Source organism: Astatotilapia calliptera, chromosome 15 (genome assembly GCF_900246225.1).
Source record: "Astatotilapia calliptera chromosome 15, fAstCal1.2, whole genome shotgun sequence".
Taxonomy (NCBI): Eukaryota; Metazoa; Chordata; class Actinopteri; order Cichliformes; family Cichlidae; genus Astatotilapia; species Astatotilapia calliptera.
Window position 1 is genome coordinate 15,591,670 of NC_039316.1, and position 6,000 is coordinate 15,597,669.

Genomic DNA, 6,000 nt, shown 5'->3' on the forward strand with positions numbered 1-6,000 from the left:
AAACATGGTTGCTTGAGAACTGCATTGGTTAGTGTTGGATAATCTGTTAGCAAAAACATATTCATTACTGCAGTAATAGGCTTTTATGTGTTTCCTTAGTTACATTCAGATGTGACTTGTTTTGGCCAGACAGTGTATTATATGTTGTAACATCATAAATTGCTGTTAGCTTTCAGAAGTTACTCAACACTTCTGCAGTCCCATTTCTCTCATATGACAATCGTACAGCCCTTTGTTTTGTTTTTTTAAGGTCAAAGTGGATCTCAGCACTTGTTGTTTGGTTTACTGGAGAACCTCAGTGAAGGATTTCCAATGGTGCTCACAGTTTTCCATTGTCTTGTTCTCATCTAGTATGGTGGAGTATAATAGAAGTATCACACTTGTGTCTAGAAATAACTCATGAAATGTGTTAGCCATGAGGATTCAAGGCTGGAAGAAAAAAATATTTTTAGAAATGTGTTTTACCAGTGTTTGCTTCTGATTTGGCTCAACGCAAAAGCCATTTTAACTTTAAGGCCAGTCTGTAACTTTTAACGTGCCTGTCAAAAGTGAAGAGCTGCACAGTGACTTCTCTTTAGGCTGAAATAGATTTGTTTGTTTGTTTGTTTGTTTGTTTCAGGCAAGTATTATCAGGTGATTATTTCCTAACACTTTCCCTTCTAGTTGTTAAGAGTATTTGGTGAACATTGCTGAGGATTTGCAGCAGCATTATGACTCACTGACTGAAAATAAAAGTACCGTCCATGCGGGTGAATAGCAGCTGCAAAGTGGGAAGGATCGTGTCAGATGTCTGCTAATGTGATTGATTGGTGCAGAGAATTCGGTTGCCAAAAGAAGCACAAACAGAGTGGTAGCACTTCAGGTTCAGCTGGTTCGGCCAGCTTCAGCCTGTATTTGAGTTATTTTAGTTTTGTTTAGCCTGTGGAGTCAAAACGTATTACGTATTCTGTGTTATCAGGCCTGCTGTTAATTTTGTACTTAGGATTTTTTTTCCCCATTGATTTTTTTTTTTTAATCAGCTTTTGTGTAATCTTATTTAGTTAGAAACAGCTGTGTGTTTCTGTGTTAAACACACATCTTTTGAGTGTAAAGGCAATCTCTGAGGTCTTTTTTTACTAATTCAACACTGGTGACTAACATTATTCTTGGAGACTTATAGGAAAAGTTTCACAGTTTTGGAGGAATGTGGTTATTAGCCCTTTTTTTGGCGGAAATTAATTGCAGACTGATGACCTGTCTGGGCAGTTACAGGGATAAGGACTAGAAACAGAGGAAAACCCTGACACAATGCTCCCAATAGTCCAGGCCTGGGACCACCACACACACACACACAGATCTTTTTTTGCATTTAATGCAAAATATAGTAATCACTATACTACGGAGCAGCGAACATGAGATGTCAGAATATGAGAACAGATTCTCTTCTAAACTGTGAAATGTTTTCTTCACACTTCTGTGTAACGAACAGGATATCGTGTCCAGACTTGAGTTGAGTTTTGCTGTTTTCACAAAAAAACATTTCAGCCATCTTTTTTTTTTTACTTGTCACATCTGAGAGAACATTATGCATTTACGTTATTCAAGTCGTTTTTGCTCAGTTTTTAACTACAGTCATTATGTCTTTGGCTCCAGCACCTTCAAACCGTGTACCTGCACAATGCAACCAGTACATCTACTAGATGTACTGGTTGCATTGTGCTCTCTGTGTAGACACTCAGTTAGCTTTGGCTTGCTGATAACTGCTGGCTGCAGCTCAACTTCATTGTGTCGGCGCCACAGTGTCAAAAAAGCAAATAAGCACGTTTCGTCCGTTAACTGTCCCTTTAGGTCTACCAGTGCAACAAGCCTAACCTGCCCCTCTGCGACAAATCTAAACACATTTTTGACAGTTTAGAGTGAGCTTGCAGACTGTGCTACAGGTAAGCCATATGCTACTTGTATTTAATATACAGGAAAACTCATATTTATGGTAAGCAAATGACTGAGTATTTCATTCTTGCCTATGCTGGATTTTCAACCATTTGCCCAGCATTTCTACCTCCATCACTCAGGCACACAACAAAGGTGTTTTGTGTCCGTTTGCTTGACCCTAAGGTGTTGAAATTCTCAAAAACAGATCAGTAACGTGGGAACCCAGTGGTTCCCTGTCACAAAACACTTCATTCATCAGTACTTTTATAGCTGTACCCTGCCCCCATGGCTATGCTGTAATTGCTTCTTCAACTGTGATTGTTTTTTTGTTTTCTTTTGTTAAGGGTTCGTGCACTGTTTGACAGTCTCTTACTGTATTTTTTGATGATCTGAACAGCAGAAAATACATTTAAAGGTGCTATGTGTAGTATTGAGTTATTGAAGAAGGTGTAGTACTGTTGATGATTTTGTATTAAGTCCAAGACTAAGTCACTTTTGCTTCTTAATTAGCAGACTGGTAGCTGAATATTCGGAAGCAACAGAGGCAGTGAAGGAGCTCAGTGACTGTATGTTGTAGCACATGTTATTCTATTAGGCAGTGAAAATCCTACACATACTACCTTTAAGTGAGCAAAGTACTCTTTTTCTTATGGTAAAGACATAAAGAAATTTGTCCAGTTGTGATTTTTTTTCTTCCCTTTTTGGTGTCTTAAACTGAATTTGTGTTTTTAAGAAAATATTTTCAGAAAAAGGTACAGGTATGAACATTGCATATTTATGAATTTATCATGTATTTTATGCTTTATTAAAATGTGTATACTCATTGTGGGCAGTGTTTTTAGTAATGTTTCGATTTTGTTAATTTATTACCTAAATGTTAAAATATTTAACTTTCAAAACATGACACTTGGTACAAACATACAGGATATTTAAATATGATACTTTGCATGTGCACTGTGTTCGATTAAACTGCATTAAATTCAAATAAAAATGGGTTTGATGCCCAAAGTGTCTGTTTATGCTCTGAGTATTTACTTACTTTTCTTTCTTTGCGTAGAATAAGGATCTGTGCATATTTTATGTCATTTCTTTTACTGATGTTTATTTGTATCTCAATAGACAAAGAACAGCTAAGTGGTTGAAAAAATAAGGTTTTCAGAGGAAAGGTGTATAATGCTACTGATGACTGTGCTTGACATTTCATTAGGTACACTTTGCCAGTACCCTCTTTTGCCTTCAGAACCGCCCAAATTCTTTCACGTTATAGATTTAAGAAGCTGCTGGAAACATTCCTCAGAGATTTTGCATCCCAAGAATGCTGTATTGGATTGAGATTTGGTGACTGTTTAGGCTATTTGACTACAGTAAACTCATTTCCATGTTGAAATGATTTGAGCTTTATGAGAATAGTACTCAGTGGTCATAAACAGATGGACATGGTTAGCAGCAATAATCAGGTAGGCTGTGGTGTTTAGATGATGCTCATTTTGTATTAAGGGGTCCAAAGTGTGCCAAGGAAATATCCTCTACATCGTTACATCACCAGCAGGAGCCTGAGCCGTTGATACAAGACAGAGTGGATCCATGCTAGGGGTGGGGGAAAAAATCGATACTGTGTAGTATCGTGATATTTTGTTTGCTAATAATGTATCGATACAGGGACAGCAGAAATCGATATTTTGTTACAAAAAAAGTTTTTGTGGACTGGAACATGACTGACTTCAGAGCATGTTGATCCTTTTTCTGAGCAAGAATCCTGACATTCCTTCGCTGTCCAAATGTGTTTTACTTTTTTTTGGCAGAAATAAACATGACAGTTTACTTATTTTAATTTAAGACATGTTTTATTTTAATTAAGTTTTTTAATTAAGTTTAAAACTTTTTTATTTAATGTAAAATTATATTTTGTTTTAATTTACTTTCAAATTCTTCAGTTACTGAAGGGGCTGCATAGGTTTCATAAATTGCATAGTTCAGAATAGCTATAATTGTACCAGATGGTTGCATTCAGTTAAGTTGGACTAGACTGTAATACAAACCGTTCAGTTTGTCAACAATAAAACTGACTGAAATGAGAGAAAGACTGAGTGTGAGACTTTGATATTAGATAAAATGAATATTGATAAAGTTTACCTTTATGTACAGAATCTGAATATCGCAAAATATTTTTAAAAAATTGCAATAATATCGTATCGTGCGTTAAGTATTGTGATAATATCGTATCGTGGGATGTATGGTGATTCCCACCTCTAATCCGTGCTTTCATGTTTTGTTTTTTTTAATCTTCTATTGGCACCTTTTGGTGAACTTTAGCCTCAGTTTCCTGTTCTTGGTCGATGGGGTTGTCTGCTGCTGCAGCCCAACTACTTCACGGTCAGACGTGTTGTGCATTTAGAGATTTTCGTCTGCATACCTTGGCTGTAACAAGACATAATATATTTGAGTTACTGTTGCCTTCCTATCAACTTTAAGCAGTCTGACCATTCTCCTCTGACCTTTGGCATCAACAAGAGATTTTCACTCAGAAAACTCACCAAGTAGTTTTCTCTGTAAAAACCTAGAATTGGGAATGTCCTGGTAAATTGTGGGAATATCCTGGTAAATTAGATCAGCCCGTTTGGCACCAACAACCGTGTCACATTCAAAGTCTCAAATGTGTTGTCATTAAATTTTGTTGATGCAACTGCTTATGAATGTCATTGAGGGTATAATCTGTTACCCAAAATGTATTGTTTGCATCAGACAGTTCCATTCACTTCATAGTAAAGCAAAAGATCTGCTTTTTCTGTGGTTACCATAAAATCTACATCAGTTCTCCGTGCCTGCTTATATAAACCTGTCAGTGGCCTTTATGGGGCCCTGTGATATGAATCATCCCTCTTGAAAAAAAAAAAGGCATCCCGATAAGACACAACTAGATGTGAATCAGGAAATGAGACAACACATTTATGCAAAGAATCCGCCTGTAAAGATAAGCCTGAGCAAGTGTAAATTCATCATGATTTCTTTTTTTTTCTCCCAGAAATGAAAACGGGCTCTTTTTTTTCTCATTTTACATTTTCTCATTTGACCTTTTAAACACAGACAAAATGAGATGTTTCATCTGTTTGCAGGATTGGTAGGCAGTTTTCTACAGATTACAAAAGAGTGGTTTACATATCCTTCAGTAATGTATTAAAATATATTAAAAACTACTTCGAGTAGAGGGACATAGATGTTTCACTTCTTGGCAGGGAAAGTAGGTTGTTTTTATTATTTTTTATTATTTTCTTTCACCTACTGTATCCAAGGAATTGGGTGGGCCAGCCTATGCCAGCTTTCATAGGGTGATAGGTTTGTATATTTGGATGACACGGGGAGCATGTGACAGTCTATTTAACAGAGTTTGCATTCATTTAGAGTCCAGCAGACAAATGTAACCCCAATGTGCAAAAACACTCTGTTTGTCATGCTGTTTGGTTTTGGACATGCGGTTGATGAGTGAGTTGAAAGACAGTTAAATCAAAGACACTAAAATATACCTTAAGATACTGTTATCTATGTATTTTTAAGTTGTGTTCACCATCCTTAGATCACTAGAGAAGCTGAATCTGATATTTGAGTCAGCTGAGTGGCTCCCCAATGAAGCCTCTATTCTTATAGACACTGCGCACATGATCAGCAATAGTATCCTCAACACCATCTTAGGCGAGGGTGGAGAGGATGGGTGGATGCATCAGTCCTTATGTTGTGTCCCTGCTGCTTTCATGTTGTAACTGGATGCATGGGATGTCTCTGTTCTCCAGAGACCATCTGGATGTGTGTGTGTGTGTGTGTGTGTGTGTGTGTGTGTGTGTGTGTGTGTGTGTGTGTGTGTTTCCACAGCAGATGGATTACCACTCCTCTTTTTCTGAATACAGTCCATTCACAGGTGGGATCTAAAACAAGCCCTTTGAAAGAAAGTCCAGATCCAATAACTACCACTGCAGGTAGAGGATACACTGAGATGCACCAAGCCAGAATTCTGACACACTCTCCATCTGTATGCTGATAAGATCTTCAACCTTATATCAATCAACACAAATCTTCAGTATGCCTTTGTGCACAGCA